At 37.3% G+C, this 9807-nt stretch overlaps 1 pseudogene; it reads right to left on the bottom strand.

Annotated features, from left to right (window-relative positions):
- Positions 1-7780: 7780 nt before the first annotated feature.
- On the bottom strand, positions 7781-7879 carry LOC112536274 (annotated as a pseudogene).
- Positions 7880-9807: the final 1928 nt, after the last annotated feature.

Below are 9807 nucleotides of genomic sequence, written 5' to 3'. Positions count from 1 at the left end.
GCTTATGAGGGCCACAAGGAGAGTTTAACACTTTGGTATGATAGAGGCACTTAGGTTTTTCATTCTAGCCAAATAGCCTTCATTCGTTTATTGATTCTGTAGATAACCCTTTCTTTCACCATTTTTTATCATATTCCATTACCACTTAGTTTTATTCTACTTTGGGTTATGATTTTGCACATGAGTAGTTTTTATTGGAAATTTTTATCTTGGGAATAGCTTTGGAATCTTGTAGCAGCTTACTTCAATCCAAAAAGAAATTCACTCTATTATGTGAATGTTCTTCCCTTATGAGAAAAAAAAGAAGGAAGAAAAAAGAAAGAAAGAAGAAAAATATATAAAAAGAAGAATAAGAGGGAAAGGTGATAAAAAGAAAGAAAGTAAGTGAGCTAAACATTTTGACTTGATTCCTATTGCCCACCTTGGACTACTATCCATTGTTTACCCCTTGTGATTATTGTGACTTGTGTGCATGTCATGTATTTCATTGCAGAACACCATAGGTTCAACTCTTACCAAATTTACCTACCCTTACCTAATGCCCATTACAACCCTTATAAAGACCTTTTGACATGGTTGTTGACTCTCTATAAGTGGTAGGAGTAGGATTTAAGAGCAAGCATATAGTAAGTAAGGCAGTAGTTGATGCATTGAGCAATTAAACACTACCCTTTAAACACTATGAGTGATTTATAGTGAATATGGTGAGGAGTTGGTACTAAATAATTTTGTTGAGATAGTATTTTGTGAATTATTGGCATCTTGGTTGTGATACTTGAATTGATTGCTTCGTTTCTTTTTGTTTGACTTATGCTTGTTAAGGATATGTACAGGAGCTCTCTAGCTTGTCTGTCAGTTTAAGTATTGTTCCTTAGTGGTTTATTTTCCTTATTTTACTTTTGAATGCTTGAGGACAAGCAACGAGCTAAGTGTCGGGTTATTTCATGTGCGTAAAATACACACATCTAAATGGGGTTTTTAAGATTGATTTTATGGACATTTGGATGTGAATTGGTCCCAACACTCACCCCATGCGTCTGTTTGTGTGCATTAGGTTCAAAAGAAGTTAAAGAATGATACAGGGAAGAATTGGAGCATAATTGGACGTCGAAGCTGCCGAAACAAGCTATGTACGAGCATGAGGAAGTTGAACATGGTTGTGTTGGTTTCAACACTGCCCGTGTTCCCAACACGGGCACCAACACGGCCGTGTCAAACATCAAAGAAGAAGAAGTTTTCAGAGAGCACGGCCACAAAGAGTAACATGGCCAGGAACACCAAACCGTGTTCCCAACACGGCCGTGTTGGAGGCGACAGGGGGAATTAAGTAAAAGAATGAAGAGAGGAAAGAAAAAAAGGAGAGCGGGGCAGAATATCCAAAACCTTAATTTTTCTCTCCCTAAGGGTTTTCTGAGCTGGAACCAAGGGAAAAGGAGACTTGGATCAAGGTTTCAATCGGATTCCCTTCAGGGATTGAAGATTGGGCGAGGTTCGTTGATTGGTTTTCAAATCAAGCAAGAGGAACAAGAATCGATTCAATTCGAGCAAAAGGATTTGGGCCTATTTACTCTCATCCAAGGGTGTAATCGGGTTTTCTCTACCTTTACTCATTGTTGTAATTGAATTCTTGTGTATTTTGATAATGAACATGATTAGCTAGATTGGTTAAATCCATTGGGATTTCTTTACTATGTTGGCTTAGTATTATTTTGTTGGATTGTTTGGATTAGTTTTATATTCTTCTTGCCTCCAGTAGTAATAAGATAATGCATTGTTCATGAGACGTTGTGAATTGTGTGTTTAGATTGCTTTGTGTGATTGAGAAGTCCATTTGGTAATTGGAATTTTGAATAGCATGAACTAGTTAGTAATCGCTTAGAGATAAGGATAATTAACTAGCCGGATTAAGAATTAACAAAGCTTAATAGAGGCGGATCAAAGCTTAATGCTAATTTAAGAATCAATCGTTAGGAAGAGATTCCAACTTTAGGTTATTAGATTTAGGAATACGGTTATCTCGAGAGAGAAACCGAATTCGGTTAAGAATTCGTCAACGGGTAGCATAATTAGACTCACTAATCCTTTATCTTTTATTTGATTGCCAACTAGTTTAGGTTCCCTTTGGGTTTGCTTTCTTATCTTGGTTATTTTAGTTATCAATTACTCCTGCATCTCCCTTAGAATTTAGCTTGTAGCTATTAGTTAGTTTAGAAATTATTCATCACTCATTTTAGGTTAATATAACAAAGAACAAAGGAGTAACTTTGGGCTTTCACTTTCCCAAGGAATATGACCTTGATACTCGACATTAGTGCTAGACTGGATCGATAGGTACACTGCCTTAGATTGTAGCTAACACAATTTAGCCTATCACTTGTAATGGAGATTAGGTAAGGGTAGGTAAATTTGGTAAGAGTTGAACCTACGGTGTTCTGCAATAAAATACATGACCTGCACACAAGTCACAATAATCACAAGGGGTAAACAATGGATAGTAGTCTAAGGTGGGAAATAGGAATCAAGTCAAAATGCATACTCCGGAAAGCAATTAAACAATTAACTCACTTACTTCCTCTCTTTTCATCACCCTTCCCTCTTATTCTTCTTATTATTATTTTTTTTCTTCTTCTTTTTTCTCTTTTTTTTTCATAAGGGAAGAACATTCACATAATAAAGTGAATTTCTTTTGGATTGAAGAAAGCTGCCATAAGATTCCAAACTATTCCCAAGACAAAAATTCCCAATAAAAACAACTCATATGTAAAATCATAACCCAAAGCAGAATAAAACTAAGTGGTAATGGAATATGATAAAAAAAATGGTGAAAGAAAGGGTTATCTACAGAATCAATAAACGAATGAAAAGCCTAAGTGCCTCTATCATACCGAAGTGTTAAACTCTCCTTGTGGCCCTCATAAGCATTACCGAGCAAGTTCTAAAAGTAAAGACAGTAATTGGCAGTCTCAACAAGAAATAAATACAAGCATATAAAGTGTATGCTTACAATTTAGGCTCATTTTCTCGCAAGTGTGCTTTTGAGTAGGTTCCAAACAAAAATCATCAAAACAGAATTAAATAAACCAAAGCAACTTAGTGCAAAATTCAAACTAATTATCTTAGATTCTTCCGCAAAACTCAACACTATCGGTTTTACCCGATCACATGGACATAAACAAGATTTCAAAATCAAGTCAACAGTAAGAGCATCGAAACAAAGTGAAAAAGTTTCAAAATTTTACAAAAAATTGCACAAAGAATAAACAAATAACTGAGATGGGATAAATATCACCCACCCCACACTTGAAGGACACACTGTCCTCAGTGTACAAAATATATAAGAAATGAAAAAAGGAAAAAGAGTTAATACTGCCCTGACTATGGCTCCGGAGTGAAAAGAGGTGCATTATCAGGGATATGAGGGCGTTGTCTAGTCTGTGGTAGAGGATTGGCTGCAAATAATAAAATAAAGAACTAAAATCGAAACTGAAACAAAAATTAAATAAAATATAAAAACTAAAACTAATAAAATGTTTCAAAACAAAAGGTTAAAATATTAGAGATTAAAGATAAAAATTGGGGTGCCTCCCAAAAGCGCTTCTTTTCTATGTGATGAGTCTTCTTAGCTGGACTCATGGTGAAAAGCAAACGGGCGTGATTGACGACCATCCATCCTTCTTCTAAGGAAATGTCTTTAAGTATCCGCTAAGAGGGATAATCGTCAATTTCCTTTTCCCGACTGTCAAGTAAGCTGCCAGTATGATAGGCAAAACTCGCTCCTCGTATAATTGCACGTAGTCATGATGCTCTAGGGGCTCTTCCAATTTGAAAGCTGAAGTTTCACCAATTGGAAGGATCGACGGTTGGGCAATTTCTTCAGGAATGTCGATGGTTTTCTCCAGTCCTTGGCTTGGTTCACTTGCTAGAAGAAACTCGAGCTCCTCCAAGACTTCTTCATTGGATAACTCGTGCTCATCTTCCATCATCAAAGGGACTTGTGGAAAATCCACCAAAAATTCCTCTAATTGCAACTCAGCATCATCAACTGTACGTTCCTGTTGGTAGTCTTTCAGAGGAATGATGTTCGCCTCTTCCTTTTCTGGTTCCATCTCCATGTTCAAGAAATTATCCTGGACAGAAGCATCATCATCAAACATAGTAAATAAACTAGAAAAATTCTCACTGAGCATAAGTGACGCTCAAATGTTCCTGATTCGTGAGGCATTTGATGGAGTTCCTAATTGCTCTTCAGCTAGTAACTTGAAGATTAAGCCTACTTGATGCTCTATGTTCTTAATCGAGGCTTGTTGATCTTCAAGTATCCTCTCTGTTTGTTGGAATCTACCCTCAAGACTTGCAATAAACCTCATCATCAGCTCCTCTAACACTAACTCTTCACTTTGAGTTGATGGTGCAAGATTAGGCTGCTGAAATTCTGGTGGTTCTTGGCCATCTAAGCTCTCATCCAATGGTGAATAAGTGCTCCATTCTTGATTGTAGGTGCTTCCATACGAGTCATTTGGCCAACTTCCCGTATAATTCACCTGTTCATAGTTATAAGAACAATGAGCAACATCACTATACAATGGACAATCATTACTCAGATGTAAACCACAACAAAATTCACAAAAAACTTGCGATGAAAGGATAGGGGTGGAGAGTTGATCGGTAGCCCTGCAAAATGAGTCCACTCGAGCTTCTAAAGATGCACGGGTATCCCAATTTTTTACACTCTCTTGGTTCTTGATCCCGTTTTCCAACGTGTAATACAAAGAGATTGAATTTAACATTGAACCTCCTTATCATTCACTACCTGAATCATAAACTTAACTAAATAAATATGTACAAACAAAAACGGAAATAAATAATAAAAAAATGGCTAAATTAACAAAGAGCAAATTTCACTCTAGTTTTCAAACTTTCCCTGGCAACTGCGCCAAAAACTTGATGGTTGCTATCTATGCAGCTACAATCTAAGGCAATGTACCTATCGATGCAGTCTAGCACTAATGGCGAGTATCAAGGTCGTATTCCTTGGGAAAGTGAAAGCCCAGAGTTACTCCTTTGTTCTTTGTTATATTAACCTAAAATGAGTGATGAATAATTTCTAAACTAACTAATAGCTACAAGCTAAGTTCTAAGGGAGATGCAGGAGTAATTGATAAATAAAATAACCTAGACAAGAAAGCAAACCCAAAGGGAATCTAAACTAGTTCGCAATCAAACAAAAGATAAAGGATTGATGACTCCAATTATGCTACCCGTGGACAAATTCTTAACTGAATTCGGTTTCTCTCTCGAGATAACCGAGTTCCTAAACCTAATAACCTAAAGTTGGAATCTCTTCCTAACGATTGATTCTTAAATTAGCATTAAGCTTTAATCCGCCTCTATTAAGCTTTGTTAATTCTTAATCCGGCTAGTTAATTATCCTTATCTCTAAGTCATTATTAACCAGTTCTTGCTATTCAAAATTCCAATTGCTAAATGGACTTCTCAATCACATAAAGCAATCTAAACACCACAATTCACAACGTCTCATGAACAATGCATTATCTTATTAATACTGAAAGCAAGAAGAATACAAAACTAACTCAAACAATCCAACAATATAACATTAAGCCAACTTAGTAAAGAAATCCTAATGGATTTAATCAATCTAGCTAAACATGTTCATTATCAAAACCTACAAGAATTCAATTACAACAAAGAGTAAAGGTAGAGAAACCTGATTACACCCTTGAATGAGAGTAAACAGCCACAATTCCTTTTGCTCAATCTTGAATCGATCCTTGTTCCTCTAGGTCAAATTGAAATCAATCAATGAACCTCACCCAATCTTCAATCTTTGAAGGGAATCCGATTGAAACCTTGCTCCAAGTCTCCTTTTCCCTTGGTTTCAGCTTAGAAAACCCTTAGGGAAAGAAAAATTAGGGTTTGGGACGTTCTCCCCCGCTCTCTTTCTTTCTTTCCTCTCTTCTTTCTTTTAATTAATTCCCCCTGTCGTTGCCAACACGACCGTGTTGATGCCCGTGTTCCCAACACGGGCTGGTGTTTATGCCCGTGTTACTCTCTGTGGCCGTGCTCCCTAAAAACTTCTTTTACTTTGATGTTTGATGCACCAACACGGCCGTGTTGGTGCCCCTGTTAGGAACACGGCCAGTGTTGAAACCAACACGGCCCTGTTCAGCTTCCTCATGCGCATACTTAGCTTGTTTCAGCAGCTTTGACATCCAATTATGCTCCAATTCTTCCCTTTATCATTCTTTGACTTCTTTTGGTCCTAATGCACACAAACAGACGCGTAGGGTGAGTGGTGGGACCAATTCACTTCCAAATGTCCATAAAATCAATCTTAAATACCCTATTTAGATGTGTGTATTTTACGCACATCACTATGTTAGCTTTGTACTGAACTGGTAAGATTATTTGAGTTTCCTTTCTTATATTCTTTTTGTAATTAATAATATAAATCCAGTTTTAGTTACATTGATTGTATTGATTACTATTCATAGAATTCTTTTAGCAATTGAGAAATTCTGATTGAGTTTAGAAATTTAATTGCAAGAATAGGTTAATTTTTACTTAGAAGTAAGGTTAATTAATTTGTCGGATTAAGAATTAACAAAACTTAATTAGAGGTGGATTAAAGCTTAAGGCTAACTTAAAAATAAATCTTTAGGAAGAGATTCCAACTTTAGGTTCTTAGGTTTAGGAATATGGTTGTCTCAAAAGGAAAACCGAATTCAGTTTAGAATCCGTTAATGGGTAGCTTAACCGGACTCAACAATCTGTTATCCTTTGTTTGATTGCTAACTAGTCTAGGTCCTCTTTGGATCCGCTTTCTTGTCTTGATTATTCTCTTTGCTCATTCATTCTCGCACTATATTTAGAATTTAGTTTTTAGTCATTAGTAAATTTAGAAACCTCCATTATTAATTTTAGGCTAGATAACAAGGAATGAAGTAGTAACTCTAAGATTTCACTTTCCTGAGGGATACAATATTTTAATACTTGTCGTTGTGTTGGGCTGCATCAATAGGTTCACTACCTTAGTTGTAGTTGCACAAGCATCGCATCAAGTTTTTGGCGCCGTTATTGGGGACTTTGTTTGAAAACTAGAGTGAACTCTGCTATTTATTACTTTAGTCATTTTTCTTTTCTATTTTTTTCATTACTTTGCATTTAGTTATTCATTCATTTATTTGTTTGGATTTTTGCTGCCTTGTTCATTTCAGGTAGTTTATGACTAGGAGTTCTAATCCTACACCAGTAGACCCTCTGCTCCAACCAGAGCAATCCCTCAGGCAGCTGAGGAAGCGATTAGACATGGAGGAGGAGCATATTGAGATTCCTGTCCATACACTAGTAAATATGGGAGAGGGCAACAACAATATCGTTGAAGCAAAAAGGACGATGTACGAGTTTGCTAGACCTTCCCTAGAGGGGACGCACACCAGTATATTGAGGCCACCTGTTGCAGCAAATAATTTTGAAATTAAGCCAAATGTCATTCAGATGGTGCAGCAGAGTGTAGAGTTTGGGGGCTTGCCTAGTGAAGATCCTAATGCCCACATCACCAACTTCTTAGAGATTTATGATACCTTCAAGATAAATGGAACTATTAATGATACCATTTAGCTTAGGTTGTTTCCATTTTCCTTGAGGGATAGAGCGAAGAGATGGCTACAGTCCGTACCAGCCAACACCATCACCACTTGGAGTTCTTTGGCTGAGAAATTTCTTTATAAGTACTTTCCTCCTGCTAAGACTGCAAACATGTGTACCCATATTTCTCTTTTGTGCACTTTGATGATGAGAGCATGTATGATGCGTGGGAGAGGTACAAGGACTTGTTGAGATGTCGCCCACACCATGGTTTGCCATTATGGATACATGTGCAGCCTTTTTACAATAGGTTGAACTCAGCTACGAGGCAGATGGTAGATGCAGCTACAGGTGGGCCATCAATAGTAAGACGCCAGAGCAGGCCCAAAACTTAATTGAGGATTGGCCATGAATACATATCAATGGCAGTCTTCTAAGAGTAGGCCAAGACGGCAAGGAGTGGTGAACCAGGTAGATTTTACATCAGCCTTGGCAACTCAGGTGGAGATTTTGGCCCAGAAGATCGACCAGCTCTAGATGCTAGTCCATGTAGCACAGCTTGGCTCTGAGTTTTTTGGTGGCCCGCACTACAGTGCAAACTATAATATGGGAGGTATGTTTGCTTCTTCTTCATCTTCTTCTGCTGACCTTGAACAGGTTGATTTTATGGGAAATGCGCCCAGGCATCAGAATAACCCGTACAACAATACATACAACCTATGGTGGAGAAACCGTCCCAACTTCGGGTGGCGAAATAACAACTCCCAGGGTCCATTAGGATTTTAGCGGTTACTTCAGCAGCAATTCCAACAGCAGACTGTTCTCCCTCAACTACCTCAGAACTAGGAAAAGAAGCCCAATTTAGAGGAGTTGATGTGCCCAATTTAGAAATCAGTAGGCCTCCATATAGAATTTGGAGAATCAAACAGGCCAGATTTCTAAGATGCTGGCTGAGAGACAGCCAGGGACGCTTCCTAGTACCACAGAGTCAAACTCGAGGGAGCATGTTAAGGCTATCACCTTGAGATCAGGTAAGCATTTAGCTAGTTCTTTACCTATGGCTGATGATGATGTTATTGTGCAGGATGAGCCAGCTAGGAAGGAATAAAGCCTGAGGTGACAGAGCCTGTGTGACCAAAGGACAAGAAGAAGAGTCTTGTGAGGGAATACCATCCTCCAATTCCATATCCTACCAGGTTGAAGCAAGAAAAGATTGATCAGCAGTTTGGTAAGTTCTTGGATTTATTTAAACAGCTGAGGATTAATCTACCTTTTATTGAGGCTATATCGCAGATGCCCAGGTATGTGAGGTTCCTAAAAGAGATTCTAAGCAACAAGAGGAAGCTGGAGGACTTGGGACTTGTGACACTAAATGAGGAGTGAGTATATTTGAGTCTAGTGAGTATATTATTTTAGTTTTCTACCTTGTGAAGAAATAAGTTATGGGTTCTTTCAAGACCTTTGCGGACTTATGAAGACCTGCACTAGCGAACCTAGTCTCATTGCTCACGTCCTTCCTTCCTTTTGTATTCTTTCTCTACCCCTGAGTTTAAATCAATTTGATTTGATCCTCATGGTTAGCCATGAAAGAGAATAAAGAACTTGTGATTTCTTTTTCTATCGAATATAAAATCCTACCTATGTTCTCATTTCTTTCCTTAGAGGAACAAGGAAGGATGGAGATGCCAATGGTGCGAATTCTGAATTAGAATATTTAGGAGTGCCTCGATTCTTATCGTTCTTTCCACTAAAAGATTTATCTGTGATCATTCTGGGAACGATATCTGTCGAAATCGAATTTTTTTTAATTAATAATGAATATTTATTAGCATGTCATTAAACATGTCATTTGCATCATAATTATGTATGACCTATTTTATTATATTAGGTGGTAGATAAATCAATTATTTAGTTACATATTGATTTAATTGAAAAGTAATGATTTTGGACTAAATTAGAAAGTTAGAAATAAACAGGATTAAATTGTAAAATTTCCTACTTTTAACACCAATTTACCATCTCTTCATTTCTTCATTTCTAGGGCTTTCAAACTATGAAAATTGCATGCAACCAAATACTTAAGCCTCGTGAGCATATTCTTTTAGTTTTCTACATTGTGGGAGATCATGTTGTGGGTTCTTTCAAGAGCTTTTTAGACTTATTAAGAACTTGCACTGACGAACTTTCACTTATCACTTACGT

This window comes from Ricinus communis, chromosome 2 (genome assembly GCF_019578655.1).
Source record: "Ricinus communis isolate WT05 ecotype wild-type chromosome 2, ASM1957865v1, whole genome shotgun sequence".
Lineage (NCBI taxonomy): Eukaryota > Viridiplantae > Streptophyta > Magnoliopsida > Malpighiales > Euphorbiaceae > Ricinus > Ricinus communis.
Note: the sequence above shows the minus strand (reverse complement) of the source record. Positions and strands in the feature narration are given on the sequence as shown.